The following is a 26136-nucleotide window of genomic DNA, read 5'->3' as shown; positions in this document are numbered from 1 at the left end:
AAAGAAGTAAAACTCTCACTGTTTGCAGATGACATGATCCTCTACATAGAAAACCCTAAAGACTCCACCAGAAAATTACTAGAACTAATCAATGATTATAGTAAAGTTTCAGGATATAAAATTAACACAGAAATCCCTTGCATTCCTATACACTAAAAATGAGAAAACAGAAGTAAAAATTAAGGAAACAATTCCACTCACCATACCAACGAAAAGAATAAAATAGTTAGGAATATATCTACCTAAAGAAACAAAAGACCTATATATAGAAAACTATAAAGCACTGGTGAAAGAAATCAAAGAAGACACTAATAGATGGAGAAATATACCGTGTTCATGGATTGGAAGAATCAATATAGTGAAAATGAGTATACTACCCAAAGCAATCTATAGATTCAGTGCAATCCCTATCAAACTACCAACGGTATTTTTCACAGAACTAGAACAAATAATTTCACAATTTGTATGGAAATACAAAAACCTCGAATAGCCAAAGCAATCTTGAGAAAGAAGAATGGAACTGGAGAAATCAACCTGCCTGACTTCAGGCTCTACTACAAAGCCACAGTCATCAAGACAGTATGGTACTGGCACAAAGACAGAAATATAGATCAATGGAACAAAATAGAAAGCCCAGAAATAAATCCACGCACCTATGGACACCTTATCTTTGACAAAGGAGGCAAGAATATCCAATGGAGAAAATCTCTTTAACAAGTGGTGCTGGGAAAACTGGTCACTGGTCAACTACTTGTAAAACAATGAAACTAGAAAGCTTTCTAACACCATACACAAAAATAAACTCAAAATGGATTAAAGATCTGAACATAAGACCAGAAACTATCAAACTCCTAGAGGAAAACATAGGCAAAACACTATCTGGCATAAATCACAGCAGGATCCTCTATGACCCACCTCCCAGAATATTGGAAATAAAAACAAAAGTAAACAAATTGGACCTAATTAAAATTAAAAGCTTCTGCACAACAAAGGAAACTATAAGCAAGGTGAAAATACAGCCTTCAGAATGGGAGAAAATAATAGCAAATGATGCAATGGACAAAGAATTATTCTCAAAAATATACAAGCAACTCCTACAGCTCAATTCCAGAAAAATAAACGACCCAATCAAAAAGTGGGCCAAAGAACTAAACAGACATTTCTCCAAAAAAGACATACAGATGGCTAACAAACACATGGAAAGATGTTCAACATCACTCATTATCAGAGAAATGCAAATCAAAACTACAATGAGGTACCATTTTACGCCAGTCAGAATGGCTGTGATCCAAAAGTCTACAAGCAATAAATGCTGGAGAGGGTGTGGAGAGAAGGGAACCTTCTTACACCGTTGGTGGGAATGCAAACTAGTACAGCCACTATGCAGAACAGTGTGGAGATTCCTTAAAAAACTGGAAATAGAACTGCTATATGACCCAGCAATCCCACTGCTGGGCATATGCATCGAGGAAACCAGAATTGAAAGAGACACACATACCCCAATGTTCATTGCAGCACTGTTTATAATAGCCAGGACATGGAAGCAACCTAGATGTCCATGAGCAGACAAATGGATAAGAAAGCTGTGGTACATACACACAATGGAATATTACTCAGCCATTAAAAAGAATACATTTGAATCAGTTTTAATGAGGTGGATGAAACTGGAGCCTATTATACAGCATGAAGTAAGCCAGAAAGAAAACCATCAATACAGTATACTAATGCATATATATGGAATTTAGCAAGAAGGTAATGATAACCCTGTATGCGAGACAGCAAAAGAGACATAGATGTATTGAACAGTCTTTTGGACTCTGTGGGAGAGGGCGAGGGTGGGATGATATGGGAGAATGGCATTGAGACATGCAAAATATCATATGTGAAACGAATCGTCAGTCCAGGTTTGATGCATGATACAGGGTGCTCGGAGCTGGTGCACTGGGATGACCCAGAGGGATGGAATGGGGAGGGAGGTGGGAGGGGGGTTCAGGATGGGGAACACATGTACACTCATGGCAGATTCGAGTCAATGTATGGCAAAACCAATACAATATTGTAAAGTAAAATAAATAAATTAATTTTTAAAAAATAAATAAAAGTTTATATTACTAGTAGGTCCTTGTGCTTTAAAATACTGTGACCCATTACTGGTACAGACTATCTAGATGGTGTTACTGATCTGAGCAGAGAAGTCAGACCCCTCCCTACCCTCACCCTAAACCACCTACACACACCTCCCCAGTCACTGCTCTCAACAACAGGTTTTTCATTTTCTGAGATGAAGTCCAAGGAAGGCACTCCTGTGCTCGGATGCTCCGGGGCTTTGTTCAGTAATCAGCTTTGTGGTTTCAGGAGGCCCAAAAGTACTTCAGGGCTTTCCACTCCGAGCACTTTGTTCAGGAAGCTTGAGAGACTTGTTGTGGTTTCAGAAATGACACACTTGAAGTTCTGGAGTTGGCATAAACTACTGCTCCTGCTCAAAGGTAGGAAGAGCGGCAGCCAGAGGGGCTGGTAGCCTGAAAACCGAAGCTGTGGTTGTCTCCACAGACAACTGCTCTTCAGCAAGCTTGCAATTGCTCCACACCCCTTTCATGTGGGCAAAGAAAGAACTTTATCAGACATTAAGTCTCTCTCCTCTTGAAATATCGGGGTGAGAGGAGAGGAAGTTGGGCAGTAAATCGGGGCAGAATTTACAAGAGTGAAAATCACGTTTTTGTTGCGTTCTCTCCTTTCACACAGGTGACTCCAGCTGCTCTAGATGCTTGTGTACTGGCCCCCAGACTACGACATGAGGCCCCCAAAGAGGGGAAGGCAGCACTCGCTGCAGCATGCCTACAGTTGCCTAAAGTTTAAGCCTCTGTGCTCTGGGTTATTTGGCTTAGCTTGACTGTTTGAGGACATAGGACAATGGCAACAAGATTCCAGCACTAAAATGGGCAACCAGAGCCTTGTGAGAGAAGCAAAGATGCACAGTATTTCAGCCTCTCTTACTACAACAATGCCAATAAGCAAGCTAACCCATCACCACCCCAAGGATAGACTGGAGCATTTGTTAAGGAAAGAACAGGTCACAGATAGTTTGGTTTTAGTTGCAACTCTAAGGGTACATATATGTGTGTGTGCGCGCGCATGCATTTAGTCACTCAATCGTCTCTGACTCCCTGCAACCCCATGGACTATAGCCTGCCAGGTGTATGTTTTGATTAATGGCCCCATGGAACTAAAAAGAAATAGTATTTTTTGCTCTTTCTCACAAGTTAATGTGAGGGGTGGATGTGGTCTTTCTTGTGAAACCTTGGCCGTATAGATGGGTAGACAGTAAAATTCCATGGATTTTTCCTAGAGGACCTACTATTTATTGAATGAGGTTCAAATGATTCCAATGACATCCCAATAGGTTCCTGCACTACAGACTCATGAGACCCTTTTCCTAGAGGCACAATATTATAATGTTAGGTTCTGTTATTGGAAAGCTAGTTCATAGCATTTTTTTTAATTTTATTTTATTTTTAAACTTTACAAATTGGCTTCCCAGGTGGTGCCAATGGTAAATAATGCACCTGCCAGCACAGAAGGCTTGGGTTCAATCCCTGGGTCAGGAAGATTCCCTGGAGTAGGAAATGGCCACCAACTCCAGTTTTCTTGCCTGGAAAATTCGATGGACAGGGGGGGCCTGGTGGGCTACAGTCCATCAGGTTGCAAAGTGTCAGACATGACTGAGCCCAGATGTACGTACACACACATCTCATTAAAATGCCCTGATCATTAAAAGTGAAAATATGTCTTTACAAACATTAAAAGTAAACACAATATAAAATGATGTGTTATATATGTGTGTGTGTGTGTGTGTGTGTGTGTGTGTGTTTATGTCATTGTTGTTCAGTTGCTAAGTTGTATCCAACTCTGACTCCATGGACTGCAGCATGCCAGGCTCCTCTGTCCTTCACTGTCTCCCACAGTTTGCTCAAATTCATGTCCATTGAGTCGGTGATTGTTTTTCTATGGCGTATTTAGGAAAAGAAAAATGTTTTATATCAATATCTTGTTGGATTTGTATTTTAGGCAATCCAGACCATTTGCAGCCAATGAATGGGAATTCAACAAATTTTTATTGAGTAACTACTGTGTGTAAGGTTCTATACAGTATCAGATCTGCAAGGGAGAATACATGCTTTTAGAATTGGTAAGAAAATGTGCTAAGAACATGAACTAGAAATTCACAAAGAAAATTTCAAATAGTCCATAAACATTTAAATGTGTAATTCACTAGCAATCAAATATAAGTTAAAATGAGAAGCCCTTTTTTTTTTTTTTGGCTCTATTTGACAAATGTTAAAAACAATGGCTATTCCCAGTGTTAGACTGTATGGGTGACTTTTCTGTACTAATAATGAAATGTCACCTTTCTAGAGGAGTTTGACAATATATATCAAAATAAAAATGCCCATGTTTAACCTAGAAATTCCCATTTTAGGAATTTAAACAAATAATAGAAAAGCGGCTCAAAGATGTGCATACTGAGATTTTTATTGAAGTATTATTCATAATAATGGCTTCATATAGGTGTCACTTAACAGCATTGTTAAATAATCTATAGTAAATCCTTTCAGTGGATTACTGTACAGTGGATTTACTGTACAGTAACTCCTTTCAGTGGGTTACTGTTGATGATATGTGCCTGTTAGTATAGCTATCCACAACATATCATCAAGTGGAAATAACAGAATATTATATACACTTTAATTGTATTTCTGTTTTTTTAGAAAAAGTATACATACTTATATACATAGAAAGAAATTAAGAATGATCTTCCAAGATGACTAGCATGAACTGATCTTTAATTTTTTTATACGTACTTCTCTTTATTACTGTAATGGGCTTTAATTATGTTTTTTGCAGTGAACTTTAATTACTTTTATTATTTGAGAAAGAATATTAAAATATAAATACCAAGCACTGTGTCCTCAAGGATATCCCATTTGTATAATGAGCATATTTTTCCAAGCTGGCATGCGTGTTGCCTATTAATTCTAGAATTTAAGGAATTGGCAAAGCTTAGAAAGTTTTGAGTTCATCTCTGTTTTTAAAAGCCCAAAACCTGGTTTCAGGAACAGGGCAGGGAAATCAGACTAGTCCTGCCTCCCCATCTCCAATGAATCAGCCACTCCAGTCCTTTCCTCGGCAATTTTCTGTTTGTGTTAAATCAAATTCAGGTGATGTCATCTCTATTGAGCATGAGGGAACCAGTTTCTCAGAAGGCCCCTAAGTTCTAGACACTCTGGTGGATGCACACATTTCCTCCACTGATGACATGGGTATTTTTAGACCAAGTAACTGGCCTCAAATGAGCAGGGCCATGATTCAAATCTAGTCCTCTAATTCCAAAACCCATGCTATTTCCATGGGTTCCTTAGTGTCTGCTTTTGTGTGTTTGTGTGTTCCTTCTTTAGTAGGAAATAGTTTGTGCCCCCAAATTTTCACTTAATTGGGCCTTTCTTACATTTGGCGCTGTTACCAAAAGAGTATGTGTGTGTGGAATGTGGCTGCTTGCTGCTCAAAAGCCAAAAAAAAAAGAGGCCAGTATGGTGGAAAGGAAAGTTTGCTTTATTTCAGATGTTGGCAATTTGGGGAGAGGGTGGCAGACATCTGTTCAAAGGCCGACTCCCCACCCTGACAAGCAGTGGGTGAGAGCTTTTATAGACAGAGTCAGGGGTGGGGGGCTACATGCAGAAACAGCTCAGTCATCTCTAACAGTCATCTTCAGTTGGTCATCAGTGGTCTCACTAGCATCATCTTGGTTGTTTTAAGAACAGTTAATCTTCAGTTCTGCTGTGTGCTTGTTCCCATTTCTTTGCGGTCAGTTCTCAAATTGTGGCAGCTCAAGTCCTGGGTGCAGTCTGGTCATCATGTAGTTAACTTTTCCACCTGGTGTTTTGGTATCTATAAGGCAGCTCACAGGATATGGTTCAGAATATTATCTATAGCCCTTGAGAAAAAACTAAATGTCCTTGACTATGCTTAATGACTACATTATTATTATTTAGTCTCCTTTGACTGTTTTCCTTTATTTCAGCATTTCTCACTTCTCTGATTAAACTTATTCTTTGACTAAAGTTTTCCACAGGCAAAAGGCAAGCACAGGACATGCTGCAGGGAGGCAGGGGTCGGGGGGGTTGTGGGGACAAGGATAATATGGTTCTACTCTGATTCAGCACTAGTTGTAAAGGATCCATCTGCCAGTGCAGGAGATGGGTTCGATCCCTGGGTCAGGAAGATCCCCTGGAGAAGGAAATAGCAATCCCCTCCACTATTCTTGTCTGGAGAATGAGAGGAGCCTGGTGGGCTATGGTCCATGGGGTCACAAAGAGTCAGACATGACTGAAGCAACTTAGCAGGCACGTACAAGAGGCCTACATTGGGCACATTTTTCTCATGCCTTGGCCTTCTTTAACTGTCTAGAGACGTGCACAGTCATCCATTCATCCTTACATAGAGCACCACCATTCATTCATCCTTTCGTCTGGTATTTAAAAGCAACATGGTTTAGTTAAGAAACATGATCCACAGACCCAAACTGGCCAGGTGTAAACCATGGCTCCACTCCTTACCAACTATGAGACCATGGACATAAATGAGACCAAGTTATATAAATACCTTTTGCTTCCTTTTCCTGTAAAATGGGAATAGTAACAGCACTTACCTCATAATGTTATCATGAACATTAAATGAATGAACCATTGTGAAGTACTTAGAGTAGTGCATAGAACGTGATAAGTCCATCTCTGTCATGATCAATACTGTGTGCCAGGCACTAGACTAGATACTAAAACTTCAAAATGGAACAAAACAAGGTTTCTGCCCTCAAGGAGCTTACAGGCTCGTGAAAGGGACAGATGCTCTCATGACCGCGAGTACAGCATGCTGTGTGGGCAGCGCTGGAGAGGATGGGGTCAAGGAGGCTTTCCAAGGAAGAGATTGTCTAGCTTGAACTGAACCTGCTGTTGGTGAGAAGAGCAGGGATGAAGACCTGGAGGCAACAGTGTGTGTGTCAAGTTTGAGGCACTGGAGTGGTTCTGAATGATTGGAACAGGTGTGCCAGATTGAAGAGGTGAGGTCAGCTGCCTCTTTTTCTTCGGCAACTTTTACAAAAGTCCCTTAAATTTAGAGGACTACACTCCCCCCCACCTTTACTTGCAGTTAAACTTTTCTTATGGTCTGTGTGTGTGTGTGTGTGTGTGTGTGTGTGTGTGCGCACATGCGTGCGTGCTCAGTCGTGTCCAACTCTTTGTGACTTTATGGACTGTAGCCCACCAGGCTCCTCTGCCCATGGAACTTCCCAGAATACTGGAGTGGGGTGCCATTTCCTACTCCAGGGGGTCTTACTGACTCAGGCAGGGATCCAATCTGCGTCTCTTGCGTCTCCTGCATTGACAGGCAGGTTCTTTACCGCTAGTGCCACCTGGGAAGACTTTCACCCCTATAATTGCCCTTAGTTAATAACAACACATCAACCTAAAAGTTAAGGTTGGAAGTCATGGGTAAAAGCTCTTGTTTCATTATGCTTGTTGTGTCTGGGATAGACTGACGGTGTTTCAGCTATGTCTATGTCTGGAAACCTCGCTGTATTTAGACTCTCAGACTGTGTACCCAACTTTGGGGAAAACTGACTCTCCCAGCCATCTGGGTGTGACAGGCTCCTCTGGCTAGACCAGCTGCCTCCCAGCTCAGAGAGCCAGACATGCCCCTGCCTTCAGTGGAAATCACAGCGTGCCTTCGGAGCAGACTAACCAGGCCAGGAATGCAGAGTTATTTACAGTTCTTATATTGTCCTTCTCAAAAATAATTATGTTCCAAGGACAGGACTTGAATGCCACAACTCCCACTGACTGGGAGTTTTACAAGTATCTTGACTCTTCTCAAGAACTACTCTGCCTCTGTTTCTTTGCCTTTAAAGTATCAAGTATTGAAGTGTCTTTTGATTAGTGAGCTTTAACCAGTGTCTCATTCATTACAAAAATCATGCATTCTTCTTTTTTGCCCTCAGTCTGTCCATTCCATAAGTTTTCTGTATGAAATATGTATCTGTGGACAAAAAATTCTTATTCTATTTTGAGATTCCCTTTGACAGTAAAGGAAGGATGCTTACTGAACTGGTTGCTATTTTCCAGAGGAGGTTCAAACCCTGTTACCTATATTTATCTTCAAAAGAATTTTTGTAGGTCTGTCATAACACCATCTGTGTTTCTCTTGTTGGCTTCTGCCTATTTTCTGTGATTTTGTTTTTTGTGTTTTTTTTTTTTTTTTTTTTTGGTGTAACATCCTCCATAGGTTATTTTTGGTAACTGAGCTTACCTGAATCAGTCTCCTTTTCATTTCTGAGACAAACTGGTGATTCATCTTTAGTATAGGAGGATTTTCACAAACACAGTTATATGATTTTGTATCATTGGGGTTTGAGTTTGGGAGACAGATCAAATACAGTTGTCTAATGGGTATTCAGCTTTGCAATTAGTTCTTCACAGTTGTGCCTGTCAACAGCACCAGCAAGAATTTAAGTGCAGGGTAAGGTCTCCTTGGATGGCTTTGACACCACCCCTGCTGGGGAAATGGGTGGGATGGGTAGAAGGAGAAAGGCTGGGAGTTGAAGCTGTAGGTGCATTAAAGAGTAATCAAATCATGTGTTTCCTGATGTGTTCTACAGAGAAGGGCCTAGCATCACCTATATTGTATTCCTACCAAAAACATTTAATCTGGATCTAACAATGAGAAAACAATTAGGTACATGCAAATTGTGAGATGCTTTGCAATACAGTCAGCTTGGGCTCTTCAAAAATGCCAGTGTCGTTTCTTTAAAAAAAGATTGGGGAGTTATTCTAGATTAATTTTCAAAACCTGGTCCCAAGACCAGCAACATCAGCATCATCTAGGAGCCTCACTGGAAATACAGAAGCCTGGACCCACCCCAGACTCAGAATCTACATTTTAACCACTTTCCTTGGGTGATTTCTGTGTGCATTCAATTTTGAGAAGTCCTGATTTCATGTACAATTCACATTCAAATTTCCCAAATTGTCCCAGTAACATCCTATTTCTCTGTTCCCCATTCCATCCCCACCTCAAATTTAAATCTAGTTAAGTATCATACATAGCATTTAGTTGTGAAGACTCTCAAATCTGTTTTAATCTAGAGATTTGGCCCTCAGATTTTATCAGGAACAGAATCATTTTGAAGGTTTGTTAAAATACAGATTTCTGTACCCCTCCCACTCCCATCCAGTGCACACACCATCTGAGAGTTCCTAGAGATGAAATCAGATGCTGCTGGCCCTTAGACCACACTACGAGTAGTGTGGTATTAAATAATAGCATTAATTCAGTGTTAAACTTCTAGGTGTGATCATCATGTTTGTATAGGAAAAAACCTTTGTTTTCAGAGAGTTGATGAACTACTTAGAGATGAAGTATCATGATATCTAAAGTAACTCTCAAATGATTCAGTAATATAAATAAATGGCTAGATGGATGAACATGGATGATGGATGCATAGATGAATGGATGGAGAAAACCTCAAAATGTTTCTTCACAATCAGTGAACATAGGTGAACATAGTGAACAAAATAATGAAGTAACACATAAACAAACAAACTGTAAAGGAGGAAAATGTCCTCTACCCTCTTGGGTTCATTTCCTGGGGCCTTGCAAATTAGATGGATAAGAGAGATTAAAAGAAGAAAAAGCATGCAAATTTTACTTGATATTAATGTTTATGATAAATGGGGAGCCTTCCTAGAGAAGAAGTGAAGACCCAAAGAGAACTTACATAGCATTTTTGATAAAGAATAGTAAATTATGGATATGTGACAAGACAAAGACAAAGAGTTTTGGGCTTTGAAGTATGGAAAACTATGGAAAGATAAATATATGGAGGAAACTAAGAGAAGATAAGGGCTATTTTAGCAAGGTTTGCCTGTGCTGGTCAATCTCCATACCAACTTTCCATCTTCTTAATGGCCATAAAACCCTCCTTGGATAAGGGATTTATGGCAGTCCATAATTCTCAGGAGCTTCTGCTTTTAGTCCAATAGGGAAAAATCTGGGGTAGCTTCTTTCTACAGCTGTTGAATCTCAAGTATATTTAGCTCAAAGTGATCTTTATTCCAAAGTAGAAAAAGAGCTCAGGACACATTACCCCAGAATATTTATGGCACCTTAGCATATTGAATATTTTAAGATGAAGGAGTTTGAGAAATGGCAGGTGCCAAAAGGACTCTCTGGCCTCCTCTTTCTCCCCTAAAGCAGATTTTAAGACCTTTATGTGAGTGCTGCCCACCCTATATCTTCAGAAAAGGAGTATGTGTATCTCTGAGGACAGAGAAATACCAAGAGGAACCCATACCAATAGGCCTTGGTAAGTTTCCTCCAGCTTACCATCCTTAGCTCATACCTTGTATCCTATCACACTTTCCCATGACTTTTACACTTGATCGGATCTAGTATGAAAATGCTTAGGCTTAACCACTTCTTCAGATCTTCATTTCTTCTGAAGGCTCTCGTGTTACATAAAACTTATATAGCATCATAAGTTTATATAATATGCTTTTCTCTTGTTAAGCTGTCTTTTGTCAGTCTAATTTATAGGGTCCTAGTCAGTGAACCTATTATAAAAAAGCACAATCTTTTCCTCTCCTACAGTGGCATATTTTGGGGTGGCACATTGTGATCTTCAAAACAAACTGTGTGTCTACCTAGAGACTGTAGCTTCTGTTGTCCCTATTAACAGGTCCCTATGGAGCCATCCTGGAACAGACAACCTTGCCTATGTCCTCTGCCTGCTGCTTGTTTATAAAAAAAACTTTGGCCTCCTAGGCCTGTCCATCACTCAACCCCCACAGATCCAGATGCTTTCTTAGCAGCACTCCTGCCACAGTGGACTGTCCCACCAGACGGGCACAGGTTTGCAGGCTGCCTCCCTGTCACAGAAGGTGATGTCAATGCTGGCTAACTTTTATCAGGGTCAGCATCTGCCCCTGCCACACACACAGACAACCACCATTACTGGCTAATTGTTAGTTACCAAGGCAGAAATCTTAGGCTATTCTATTGAAAACTGGGGAAAAAAAATATCAGATTCCCTACTGTTTCAGCTTTACTTCATCAGTTCAGGTTTTGCCACTTCAGGCATAGGAAATAAACTCTTAACATGTTTGACCCACAGTGTCAAATGCTACATTAGGCAAGAGCTTGGTTATTTAAAGAAAAAAAAAAAAACACAAAAGCAATCATGTTAAAGATTTCTTCTGGATTTGCATCTACCCTCACTATTGCACTTGCTTCTGGTTAACACTGACCAGTACACAGTCTAGCATAAGTCACTGAGCCTTCCTGAGTCTCAGTTTCCATATTTATAGGGATATATGGCCAGCTCTAGCATCCTGATTGACCATACTGTCTGTGGCCTGAGTCTATGCTTTGGCCTCTGCCTAGAAAGCCATATCAACCCTCTAGACCAGCTAGGGGATGATTTTGCCCCTCAGGAGACATGTGACAATGTCTGGAGACTGTTTTGGTTGTCACAACTTGGGGTTACGAATGCAACTGGTATCTAAGTGGTAGAGGCCAGAGAAACTACTAAATATCCTATAATTCACAAGAGAAGTCCACATAAAAAACCGTGTGGTGGTATGTCAGTAGTGGCCAGGTTGAAAACCACTCTTCTAGACCCAGTAATTCCTGCAAGTCACTAGCCAGCAATTTAAATGTCACTTCCCCCAGGACACCATGTCTAATGCCCTAAAACCAAACATAAAGTTATCAGAACATTTATTATATGCTATTCAGTTCAGTTCAGTTTAGTCGCTCAGTTCTGTCCGACTCTTTGCAACCCCATGGACTGCAGCATGCCAGGCCTCCCCATCCATCACCAACTCCCAAAGTTTACTCAAACTCATGCCCACTGAGTCGGTGATACCATCCAACCATCTCATCCTCTGTTGTCCCCTTCTCCTCCTACCTTCAATCTTTCCCAACATTAAGGTCTTTTCTAATGAGTCAGTTGTTCACATCAGGTGGCCAAAGTATTGGAGTTTCAACTTCAACATCAGTCCTTCCAATGAATATTCAGGACTGATTTCCTTCAGGATGGACTGCTTGGATATCCTTGCAGTCCAAGGGACTCTCAAGAGTCTTCTCCAACACCACAGCTCCAAAGCATCAGTACTTTGGCGCTCAGCTTTCTTTATAGTCCAACTCTCACATCCATACATGACTACTGGAAAAACCATAGCCTTGACTAGATGGCCCTTTGTTGGCAAAGTAATGTCTCTTCTTTTTAATATGCTGTCTAGGTTGGTCATAACTTTTCTTCCAAGGAATAAGCATCTTTTAATTTCATGGCTGTAGTCACCATCTGCAGTGATTTTGGAGCTCTAAAAAATAAAGTCAGCCACTCTTTCCACTGTTTCTCCATCTATTTGCCATGAAGTAATGGGACTGGATGCCATCTTAGTTTTCTGAATGTTGAGTTTTAAGCCAACTTTTTCACTTTCCTCTTTCACTTTCAAGAGGCTGTTTATTTCTTCTTCACTTTCTGCCATAAGGGTGGTGTCATCTGTATGTATGAGGTTATTGATATTTCTCCTGGCAATCTTGATTCCAGCTTATGCTTCATCCAGCCCAGCATTTCTCATGATGTACTCTGCATATTATACGCTATATGTTATAGTTATTCTTCACTCATTTTTCTCTGTAGGAGATAAGGATATATTTTTTATTGAATGTTTTATATATCTCTTGAGCTTAGCATATATTATAGAATATAGGGATGGATGGATGGATGGGTTGATGAGATGATCACTGTGTTAGAGATACCATAGCAGAGTTCCATAGTCTGGATGACTTACGCAATTTTGAGAAATTAATTTTCTCAAAGTTTTTGAAGTTGGAAGTCCAATCAAGTGTCAGCAGGTTTGGTATCTTCTGAGGCCTCTCCATAACTTGCAGATTACTAAACTCTTCTTATAAGGACACCAGTCAGATTGGATTAGGCCCACTCTAACCTTAAATTTACAACCTCTTTTAATTTAATCACCTTTTTGAAGGTCCTGTCTCCAAATGTAGTCACACCCTGGGGTACTAAGATGGTTAGGGCTTTAACATATGAATTTGGCAGGGAGAACAATTTAATACTTAACAGGCGGATTTTTATTATGTATAACATTCAAAAATCCAACTCCAGAGAAGAACTTGGAAAGAACGATTCTCCTGATCCTTTCCCAGTTCTGGCTTCTGTTTAACAATCTTTCTACATTCTACCTCCAAATCACTGAGGGCTGTGAAATCAGAAATGAAAATCGCCTTGAAATGAAAAATGAAAATGTACCCTTGGTGCTTACACAGGTTTCCACAGTCAAATGTCCGTGTGGTCTTGGGTCTTGCCTCTATCGCTAGTGAGCTAAGTGGTCTTAGGCAACCTCAGTACATGCTCTGAAAAATGGGACTGTGATAACATCAACCTCTTAGGATTTGATTTGAGATTTATCAAGATAATGCGTAAAATGTGGCTAACATAGTGCTTGAAACATGGTAAGTACAATGTTAGCTTGATTCAACTTTTTTCTTTATTACACTTTTTTTTTTTAGTCACAGTAAAGTTTTTCTTTTACCTTGGTAAAAACTTTGAACTTTGGGAGGCAAAACATATTTTTATCTATGTCTTTCCTCTTAGTTGACATTATAGATAAATTGAGAAACCCCCTTGTCATCCAGTTTTTACTCACAACTCCTACCCTGGTACTCTGTGTGCCACCAACTCTCAAAAGCTAATGACAAGCTAATGGGCAAACAAGAGGAATGGAGACCTTTGGGAGTCATATTTCCTCTGTCAATCTTTTCCTCTCCCTCTCACCCATTCTAGCATCCACTCTTGCATTAAGCACATAGATTCTACTTCCTTAGTCTCTTAAAGATTTCTCTCTCCCTACAAGCCTCTCTCTGCCTTGGCTGAACTCTCACCACTTCTTGTATGAAGCGTCGTTAGAGTCTGACTTCCCTGACCCTGAATAATATCCCTTCACATCCACTCCCTACTCTGCTCTTAGTCTGATCTTGCAAACATAAAATGCCTCAGTGGCTTCCTCTTTCAACATGAACTTCAAACTTCTTGATTCATGAGCATCTCTCCAATTTGGCCCTCTTTCTCTTCTAGCCTCCTCTCTCTAAGACCCTCCTCCTGACAGCACTGTGCTATTTCATGATTCTATGCTTTGCCACATTTCATACTCTCTACTTCAAATTCCCTTCCTCCATCCTTCAGCTGACTAACTTGTACTGGCTTTTCAAACATCTACCTCTTCCAGGAAACCTTTTCTTCCTAGGCTTCAACTGTTTAGTTCTGTTCAGTCACTCAGTCCTGTCCAACTCTTTGCCACCCCATGGACTGCAGCACACCAGGATTCCCTGTCCATCACCAACTCCTGGAACTTGCTCAAACTCATGTCCATCAAGTCAGTGATGCCATCCAACCATCTCATCATCTGTCATCCCTCTCTCCCCTGCCTTCAATCTTTCCAGCATCAGCGTCTTTTCCAATGAGTCAGTTCTTCGCATCAGGTGGCCAAAGTATTGGAGTCTCAATTTCAGCATCAGTCCTTCCAATGAATATTCAGGATTGATTTCTTTAGGATTGACTGGTTTGATCTCCTTTCAGTCCAGGGGACTCTCAAGAGTCTTCTCAAATGTCACAGTTCAAAAGCATAACTTCTTCGGTGTTCAGCTTTCTTTATGGTCCAACTCTCACATCCATACATGACTACAGGATAGCTTTGACTATGTGGACCTTTGTCAGCAAAGTAATGTCTCTGCTTTTTACTATGCTGTCAGGTTTGTCATAACTTTCCTTCTAAGAAGCAAGCATCTTTTAATTTCATGGCTGCAGTCACCATCTGCAGTGATTTTGGAGCCCAAGAAAATAAAGTCTGTCACTGTTTCCATTGTTTCCCCATCTATTTGCCATGAAGTGATGGGACCAGATGCCATGATATTCGTTTTCTGAATGTTGAGTTTTAAGCCAACTTTTTCATTCTCTTCTTTCACTTTCATCAAGAGGCTCTTTAGTTTCTCTTCACTTTCTGCCATAAGGGTGGTGTCATCTGCATATCTGAGTTTATTGATATTTCTCCCTGTAATCTTGATTCTAGCTTGTGATTCATCCAGCTCAGCATTTCACATGATGTTCTCTGCATATAAGTTAAATAAGCAGGGTGACAATATACAGCCTTGATGTACTCCTTTCCCAATTTGGAACCAGTCAAAATTGTTCCATGTTGGTTATAGCTGTTGCTTCTTGACCTGCATACAGGTTTTTTAGGAGGCAGAAGAGGTGGTCTGGTATTCCCATCTGTTTAAGAATTTTCCACAATTTGTTTTGATCCACACAGTCAAAGGCTTTAGTGTAGTCAGTGTAGCTTCATTGCTACATTGCTATAGCTAAGAAGTAGATGTTTTTCTGGAATTCCCTTGCTTTTTTGATTATCCAGCGGATGTTGGCAATTTGATCTCTGGTTCTTCTGCCCTTTCTAAATCCAACTTGAACATCTGGAAGTTCTCAGTTCATGTACTGTTGAAGCCTAGCTTGGAGAATTTTGAGCATTAATTTGCTAGCATGTGAAGTAAGTGCAATTGTGCAGTGGTTTGAATATTCTTTGGCATTGCCTTTCTTTGGAAATGGAATGAAAACTGACCTTTTGCAGTCCTGTGACCACTGCTGAGCTTTCCAAACTTGCTGGCATATTGAGTGCAGCGGTTTCACAGCATCATCTTTTAGGATTTGAAATACCTCAGCTGGAATTCCATCACCTCCACTAGCTTTGCTCATAGTGATACTTCCTAAGGCCCACTTGACTTCGCATTTCAGGATGTCTGGCTCTAGGTGAGTGATCACACCATCGTGGTTATCTGAGTCATAAGGTCTTTTTTGGGTTGGGAAGATCCCCTGGAGAAGGAAATGGCAATCCACTCCAGTACTATTGCCTGAAAAATCCCATGGACAGAAGAACCTGGTAGGCTACAGTCTATGGGGTCGCAAAGAGTCGGACACGACTGAACGACTTCACTTTCACTTTCACTTTCTGTGTATTCTTGCCACTTCTTCTTAACAGCTTCTGTTTCTGTTAGGTCCATACCATTTCTGTCCTTTATTGTGCCAATTTTTGCCTAAAATATTCCACTGATATCTCTAATTTTCTTGAAGAGATCTCTAATCTTTCTCCTATTGTTTTCTTCTATTTTTTTTGCATTGATCACTTAGGAAGGCTTTCTTATCTCTCCTTGCTATTCTTTGGAACTCTGTTCCGAAATATATCTTTGTATATATCCAAAGTATATCTGTTCCAAAGTATATCTTTCCTTTTCCCCTTTCCCTTTTGCTTCTCTCCTTTTCCCAGCTATTTGTAAGGCCTCCTCAGACAACCGTTTTGCCTTTTTGCGTTTCTTATTCTTTGGGATAGTTTTGATCACAGCCTCTTGTACAATGTTATGGACCTCCATCCATAGGCTTCAACTGTAGCTTTCATTTATTCAGGAAAATTTGCGTGCAGTATAATGCACAGATTTTAAATGTAGAACTCAAGGAGTTTTAATAATGTATACGCATCCATGGAACTTTTGCTGCAATCAAGATACAAATAATTCCCTTTTTCTCCCTCCCAGTTCATTTCTACTTGCCCCTCCCCCACCGAAATAGGCAACTATCCTAATTTCTGTCACCATAGATTATTGTTGCCTATTCTTGAATTCCATATAAATGGAATCATATGGTACATACTCTTTTGTCCATATATAAGTGGGGCTATTTCTGGACTCTAGTCTGTTCCTTTCATCTATTTGTCTATCTTTATGCTGATATCATATTGTCTTAATTACATACTTTTATGTAATTCTTGAATTCAAATTATATGATACTTTAAACTTTGTTTTTCAAGAAAATTTTGGATAAACTAAGTATTTTGCATTTCCATGTGAATTTTAAGTTCTATCTAGTCAAAGCTATGATTTCTCCAGTAGTCATGTATGGATGTGAGAGTTGGACTATAAAGAAAGCTGAGCACTGAAGAATTGATGCTTTTGAACTGTGGTGTTGGAGAAGACTCTTGAGAGTCCCTTGGATGGAAAGGAGATCCAACCAGTCCATCCTAAAGGAAATCAGTCCTGAATATTCATTGGAAGTACTGATGCTGAAGCTGAAACTCCAATACTTTGGCCACCTGATGCAAAGAATTGACTCATTTGAAAAGACTCATTTCTGATGAGTCATTTGAAAAGACTCATTTCTGATGCTGGGAAATATTGAAGGCAAGAATAAAAGGGGACAACAGAGGATGATCGCCTCACTGGCTCAGTGGACATGAGTTTGAGTAAACTCCGGAAGTTGGTGATGGACAGAGAGGCCTGGCGTGCTGTAGTACATGGGGTCACAAAGAGTCGGACATGACTGAGCAACTGAACTGCCTGACTGACTGCCATCTTCTACCAAAAAAATGTCTGTTGAGATTATTAATGTAATATAATTGCATTGAATTTATGGATCAGTTTTGGGTAAAATTGACCCTATGCAATATTCAGTCTTCCAATCCATGAACATAATATAGTTTTCCATTTATAGGGTTAAATTTCTCTCAACAATGTTTTTGTAGTTTTCAGTTCAGAGGTTTTACATATCTTTTATTAAATATGTTGCTAAGCATTTTATACTTTTGATACTATTATGAATGAGGTTTAAAATTTTTCATTTCCCAGTTTTTGATGCTGGTAGATATAGAATTGATTTTGTATATTGACCTTATATATTGAGACCTTGATAAGTTTACTTATTAACTCTAATAGATTTTTTTATATTCCATGGTATTTTCTGTGTTATCAATCATGTCAGTCTGTAAATAGAAACACCTTTGTTTTTCCTTTCCAATGTTTATACTTTCTGTTGTCTCATTACACTTGCTTGGATTTCTAAAACAGCTTTGAATAAAAGAGAGTAGACATTCTTTCCTCACTCCTTCTCTGAAATGTAAAGAGTTTAATAGTTGACCTGTAAGTTTGTTCTTAGCAGTAGGTTTTTGAAAACTGCCCTTTATCGGAAAAAAGAAGTTTTCTTCTATTTCAATCTGCAGAGATTTTGTTGTTGTTGTTTTTAAATCAGAAAAATTTTTAAATTTTATCAAATGCTTTTTATGTATCCATTAAAATAATAATTTGCTTTTTCTCATCTATCAATATGATGAATTACATTGATTTTTGAATTGTAAACAATTCTTGCATTCTTTGCATGAAGTATGGTTGGTCATAATCTGTGTGTGTTAGTCGCTCAGTCCTGTCCTACTCTTTGCAACCCCAAGAACTGTAGCCCACCAGGCTTCTGTGTCCATGGAATTCTCCAGGCAAGAATACTGGAGTGGATTGTCATTTCCTTCTCCAGAAGGAGATCCCTGACCCAGGGATCAAACCCTGGTCTCCTGCATCGCAGGCTGATTCCTTACCATTTGAGCTACAGGGAAGTCCCCCAAGTGAAAGTGAAACTCCCTCAGCCGTGTTGGACTCTTTGCAACCCCATGAACTATACAGCCCATGGAATTCTCCAGGCCAGAATACTGAAGTGGGTAGCCTTTCCCTCCTCCAGGGGATCTTCCCAGGGATGGAACTCAGGTCTCCTGCATTGCAGGTGGATTCTTTACCAGCTGAGTCACAAAGGAAGCCCAGGAATACTGGAGTGGGTAGCCTATCCCTTCTCTAGTGGATATTCCCCACCCAGGAATCGAACCAGGGTCTCATGCATTGCAGGTGGTTTCTTTACCAACTAAACTATCAGGGAAGCCTTGATATGGCTTATTTATGATCATAATCTAACGAACATATATATTGCTGAATAAGATGTCAATTTTAAAGTATTTTTGCATTTATATTTATGAAGACTATTGGTCTGTGATTTTATTTTTTCAAATGATTTCTCTTAGGTCTTGATATCAGAATTATGCTGACTTCATAAAGTGAGTTTGGAATTATTCTTTCATTCTCTGTTTTCAAAGAGTTTGTATAAACCATATAGCTTCTATGAATGATGGATTGGATTCACTAGGGAAACCATCTGGGCCTGGAATGTTCCTCATGAGACAATATTTTAAAATTATGGACTCTATTTCATTAATAGATATAGAGCTTGTTGACAGTCTATGCCTTTTTGTCGATTTTGTGTCAATTTTGATAAATTCATCTTTTAAGGTCTCATTTCATCTCCTTTTTAAAAATCTATTGATATAAAAATTTTAAAATAATATTTACTTGTTATAGTATCTGTAGGATCTATAGTGATGTCTCCACTTTTATTCAAATTGGCTACTCTACTCCCTTTTCTGTTCATCAGCCTTGCTAGGGATTTGTCGATTTTATTACTCTTTACAAAGAACAAATTTTTGGCTTTTCTTGGTATTCTCTATTTGTCTAAGATCAAAATACAAAATCAGTTCTATATATACCACCAGAAGAAACTGGGAAATTATAGGTTCTAGTGTTTCATGCAAAATAAATCCAAAGTAGAATGATGAAAATAGTAATTACTGCTTACTTTGTATTATTATTAATTCAAAATATTTTCCAATATCTCTTGTGATTTCTTCCTTGACTCATGGATTATTTAGAAGTCTCTTTTTAATTCCCTGATGTTTGGGGCTTATCTAGATCTCTTAGTAGTAATAATTTCTAATTTAATTTCATTGTGATTATATATATATACACTCTAAGGTTTCGAGATTTATTTCTTTTGAAGTTTATTGAGATTTATTTTGAGGCTGAGGACATGGCCTATCTTGGCAACTGCTTCCTGCACACTTAAATAGAATATGTACTTTGAAGTTCTTAGATGTATGTTCTGTAAATAGCAGTCAGATCAAGTTGGTTGATAGTGTTGTTCAAACCTTTTATATACTCAGTGTTCTACCAGTTACTGAGAGAGGTGTGTTAAATATCTGTGGATTTGTCTATTTGTTCCTTTAGTTTTGTCTGTATTTGCTTCATCTGTTTTGAAGCTCTATGTTAAATAAATACACATTTCTCTTTTTTTGATGCAATTACTTAATGATACATGAAAATAGCATGTTATGAAACAAGCTGGTTACAAGTAATGGGTAAAGAGGATGACTTACTTTTAATAAAAAAAATATTTTAAGTATATATACAAAACACTAAAAGATTATACTGTTCATATTGTTCAACTCATGAATTGTATGAAAAGGCAAAAAGATATGACATTGAAAGATGAACTCCCCAAGTTGGTAGATGCCCAGTATGCTACTAGAGAAGAGCAGACAAATATTTCCAGAAGGAATGAAGAGGCTGAGCCAAAGCAAAAATAACCCCGAGTGGTGGATGTGTCTGGTGGTGGAAGTAAAGTCCAGTGCTATAAAGAAAGATATAGCATAGGAACCTGGAATGTTCCATGAATCAAGTGAAATTCACTTCAGTTCAGTCATTCAATCGTGTCCAACTCTTTGCAACCCCATAAACCGCAGCACGCCAGCCCTCCCTATCCATCACCAACTGCCAGAGTCTACCCAAACCCATGTCTATTGAGTCAGTGATGCCATCCAACCATCTCATCCTCTGTCGTCCCCTTCTCCTCCTGCCCTCAATCTTTCCCAGCATCAGGGTCTTCTCAAATAAGTCAGCTCTTTGCATCAGGTGGCCAAAGTATTGGAGTTTCAGCTTCAATATCAGTCCTTCCAGTGAACACCCAGGACTGATCTCCTTTAGGATGGACTGGTTGGATTTCCTTGCAGTCCAAGGGACTCTCAAGAGTCTTCTCCAACACCACAGTTCAAAAGCATCAATTTTTCGGCACTCTGCTTTCTTTATAGTCCAACTCTCACATCCATACATGACTACTGGAAAAACCATAGCCTTGACTAGACGGACCTTTGTTGACAAAGTAATGTCTCTGCTTTTTAATATGCTCTCTAGGTAGGTTATAACTTTCCTTCCAAGGAGTAAGCGTCTTTAATTTCATGGCTGCAATCACCGTCTGCAGTGATTTTGGGCTGTCACTGTTTCCACTGTTTCCCCATCTATTTGCCATGAAGTGATGGGAACAGATGCCATGATCTTAGTTTTCTGAATGTTGAGCTTTAAGCCAACTTTTTCACTCTCCTTTTGCACTTTGTACAAGAGGCTCTTTAGTTGTTCTTCACTTTCTGCCATAAGGGTGGTGTCATCTGCATATCTGAGGTTATTGATATTTCTCCTGGCAATCTTGATTCCAGCTTGTGCTTCCTCCAGCCCAGCATATAGTTGTGTCTTATTTTTTAATGCAGCCTAGTAGTTTCTGCTTTAAAATAGAGAGTTTATTCCATTTTCATTTAGTGTAATTAGTTATATATTGGTGGATTTACATCTGTCATTTTCCATTGTGTTTTCTCTTTGTCCCGTCTATGCTTTGTTCTTATGTTCCTTCTTTCTAGCCTTTTCTTAGGTTAATTCAATATTTTTGTTATTCCATTTTAATTCTCCCAATTTTAGTGATTTTTAATCCTTTTTAGTTGTTACTAAGATTACAGCATGCATTCTCAAACTTATAATCTCTGTAGAGTTAATATCATATTATATTTAAGAACCCTGAAACAGTGTAATTCCAGTTTACCACTATGCCATCTTGTGTGCTCTTGTTATTTATTTTAAATAATTTCCACAATAAGATGTTACAATTTTTGCATGAAACAGGTATTTGAAAACAATTATAAGAAAGAAAAAAATTCTATTTTATGTTTACTCACTTATCTTCCATTTCCAATGGTCTTTATTCCTTCCTATATATCAGAATTTCTGTCTGCTATTAATGCCTTTAGTTTAAATAACTTCTTTCAATAGTTCTTATAGGAATTCTATAAGCTTTTGTTTATTTGGAAATGTCCTTTGCCTTCATTTTTGATAAAACATGAAAAACCACTATTTATAGTTTGCTGAAAATCAAAAGCAGGCAAAATTGAAGAAGTTTGACTCTTGAAAGAAGAAAACTACACTGAGTGAGAGCTATATTTACATGACCAATGCCTTGAGGATACCTTGTATCCATAGGTGTGGTGCAACCAGAGCTCAAAAAGAAGGCTTCAGTCTATTGATTTGAGTTGTCAGAAGACAGTTTAGGGTGTTAGAGTAGCTGGGAATTGAGTGAGAGAAGACCAAAACTGGGGGAGGCACAAGTAGGACACCTCTAAACTGGCACAGGAACTGCCTCAAGTCTTTGGATGGCCTCTGAAATACCCACTGGACTCCTTGAAGTCCCCTCTGTGTTTACCCAGTTCAGGGCCTTCCAAAGATTTGAGACAGTTTGTCCTTGGGAGGATTGGTCAAATAAAAACTACTCTGCCATTCCCAGAGTCAGAGCTTTCCCACTGTATTTTGAACATTCATGCATCTCAGAATACATCATCTTGTACTATTAATATAATATGAATTTAAATATATGTGTCTCCCACAAGACTTTAGGGTAATATCTACTTAGTCAGCTACCCTTAATGTCTATTGTATTGTCTGGCATATTGTGCTCCATAAATGTTCATTGAGTAAATAAACCTAGTAAGACTAATAAGTTTGACAACCAGAGTGGAAGGTCCTGCCTCTTTAGTAGTTCTTACATGGAATATTGATTTTCTCAGGCCCAGTTATCTCAAGAGTGTCCTGAGGATTATAGAAAAAATTATCCTCCTCTTTTCTCTAACCTTGATGATTTTACCATTAATTTATATTGATGTCAATAATAAAAACCAGTCCTTTGGCAATTAGCCCCAGATTATGGATTAATATAGTAAATAGGATACAATGATACATTATTTCTTTTTTTTTTTTTTAATAATTAGATTAAACCTCTGACTTGAAACAGCAGATGTGGTGTCCATGGCACTCCTCATGCTTGCAGGAAAGAATAAGGAAAATTAATATTCTTCCAGCCCAAATGGATTTTCTGGCTCTATGGAACAACGATAGACTCCAGATCAGAAAAAAATGGAAGGTTATAGTCCCAGATTCTATTTGTTGTAATATGGTGCTGACCAGTGCTTGACAAAGTAGGGTTTCCTGATTGTTGAAGGAAACATAAACAGTGCAAGTAATTGTGGAATCTCTGAACCTTTTACTCAGTGTAACCCTTCTCTATGATTGTGATCCTATCTGCTGTTTACATCATGTAATGTTTACTAAAGGCATGTGTGGGTCGGGGACTGGGAACAGACTCCACATAGGGCTCTGTATCCTGCAAGGAGCCATCTTACTGTCAAGAGCTAATGCTTACTGGTAGTCTTTATAACCTGACCAGGCATGTTTTTCAAAGGTAGGAGAAAGGGATTCTTTTTGTTTACCACAGATGGTTAGCCAGAGGGAGTATTGTAGGAGGGAATTTCACATCTCAATTTCATTTAACTAGGGGCTTGGTGAGGATCAGGATACTATCTTTCTTTTATAAAGGTCATTTTTAAGGTAATTTAAACTGGTGGAATTGAGGAGTCTACTAAAGCTCTCTTGGTCATAAGTGACAAAAATACAACTGAAACTAGTTTAAACATAAAGGGGGCATTGTATTATTGTTCAGTTGCTAGGTATGTCTGACTCTTTTCAACCCCATGGGCTGACTGCAGTCAGGCTTCCCTGTCCTTCACCATCTCCCAGAGCTTGCTGAAACTCACGTCCATTGAGTCAGTGATGCCATCCAACCATCTCATCCTCGGTCACCCCCTTCTCCTCCTGCCCTCAATCTTTCTCAGCAGCAGGGTCTTTTCTAATGAGTAGGCTCTTCACATCAGGTGGCCAAAGTATTGGAGCTTCAGCTTCACCATCAGTCCTTCCAATGAGCATTCAGGATTGATTTCCTTTAGGATTGACAGGTTTGATCTCCTTGCAGTCCAAGGGACTCTCAAGAATCTTCTCCAACACCACAGTTGGAAAGTATCAATTCTTTGACTCTCAGCTTTCTTTATGGTCCAGCTCTCACATCCATACATGACTACTGGAAAAAACATAGCTTTCACTAGATGGAACATTGTCGGCAAAGTAATGTCTCTGCTTTTTAATATGCTGTCTATGTTGGTAGTAGCTTTTCTTCCAAGGAGCAAGTGTCTTTTAGTTTCATGGCTGCAGTGATTCTGGAGCCCAATAAAATAAAGTCTGTCACTGTTTCCATTGTTTCTCCATCTGTTTGCCTTGAAGTGATGGGACCAAATGCTGTGATCTTAGTTTTGTGAATGTTGAGTTTTAAGCAAGCTTTTTTACTCTCGTATTTCACCTTCATCAAGAGCCTCTTTATTTCCCCTTTTGCTTTCCACCATAAGGGTGGTGTCATCTGCATACCTGAGGTTATTGATATTTCTCCAGACAATTTTGATTCAAGCTTGTGCTTCATCCGGCCCAGCATTTTGCATGATGTACTCTGCATATCAGTTAAAAAGGCCTGGTGACAATACACAGCTTTGATGTACTCCTTTCCCAATTTTGAACCAGTCTGTTGTTCTATGTCTGGTTATAACTGTTGCTTCTTGACGTGCATACAGGTTTCTCAGGAGGCAGGTAATATGGTCTGGTATTCCCATCTGTTTAAGAATTTTCCACAGTGTTTTGATCCACACAGTCAAAGGCTTTAGCATAGTCAATGAAGCAGAGGTAGATGTTTTTCTGGAATTCTCCTGCTTTCTCTATGATCCAACCAATGTTGGTAATTTGATCTCTGGTTCTTCTGCCATTTCTAATTCCAGCTTGAACATCTGGAAGTTCTCGATTCATGTACTGTTGAAGCCTAACTTGGAGAATTTTGAGCATTAATTTGCTAGCATGTGAAGTAAGTGCAATTGTGCAGTGGTTTGAATATTCTTTGGCATTGGCTTTCTTTGGAATTGAAATGAAAACTGACCTTTTGCAGTCCTGTGGCCACTGCTGAGCTTTCCAAACTTGCTGGCATATTGAGTGCAGTGCTTTCACAGCATCATCTTTTAGGATTTGAAATACCTCAGCTGGAATTCTATCACCTCCACTAGCTTTGCTCATAGTGATGCTTCCTAAGGCCCACTTGACTTCGCATTTCAGGATGTCTGGCTCTAGGTGAGTGATCACACCATCGTGGTTATCTGAGTCATAAGGTCTTTTTTGTACAGTTCTTCTGTGTATTCTTGCCACCTCTTCTTAACATCTTCTGCTTCTCTTAGGTCCATACCATTTCTGTCCTTTATTGTGCCCATCTTTGTATGAAATGTTCCCTTGGTATCTCTAATTTTCTTGAAGAGATCTCTAGTCTTTCCCATCCTATTATTTTCCTCTATTTCTTTGCATTGATCACTTAGGAAGGCTTTCTTATCTCTCCCTTGCTATTCTTTGGAACTCTGCATTCAGATGGGTATATCTTTCCTTTTCTCTTTTGCCTTTTGCTTCTCTTCTTTTCTCAGCTATATAAGGCCTCCTCAGACAACCATTTTGTCTGTTTGCATTTCTTTTTCTTGGGAATGGTTTTGATCACAGCCTCCTATACAATGTTACAAACCTCTATCCATGGTTCTTCAGGCACTCTCCAGTTCAGTTCAGTTCAGTCGCTCAGTCGTGTCCGACTGTTTACGACCCCATGAATCGCAGCACGCCAGGCCTCCCTGTCCATCACCAACTCCCGGAGTTCACTCAGACTCAAGTCCATCGAGTCAGTGATGCCATCCAGCCATCTCATCCTCTGGCGTCCCCTTCTCCTCCTGCCCCCAATCCCTCCCAGCATCAGAGTCTTTTCCAATGAGTCAGCTCTTCACATGAGGTGGCCAAAGTACTGGAGTTTCAGCTTCAGCATCATTCCCTCCAAAGAAATCCCAGGGCTGATCTCCTTCAGAATGGACTGGTTGGATCTCCTTGCAGTCCAAGGGACTCTCAAGAGTCTTCTCCAACACCACAGTTCAAAAGCATCAATTCTTTGGCACTCAGCCTTCTTCACAGTCTAACTCTCACATCCATACATGCTGCTGCTGCTGCTAAGTCGCTTCAGTCGTGTCCAACTCTGTGCGACCCCATAGACGGCAGCCCACCAGGCTTCCCCGTCCCTGGGATTCTCCAGGCAAGAACACTGGAGTGGGTTGCCAT

The sequence above is a fragment of the Bos grunniens genome, chromosome 17 (assembly GCF_055505025.1).
Source record: "Bos grunniens cultivar Pamir isolate PY7600 chromosome 17, Bosgru_T2T1.0, whole genome shotgun sequence".
NCBI lineage: Eukaryota > Metazoa > Chordata > Mammalia > Artiodactyla > Bovidae > Bos > Bos grunniens.
Note: the sequence above shows the minus strand (reverse complement) of the source record.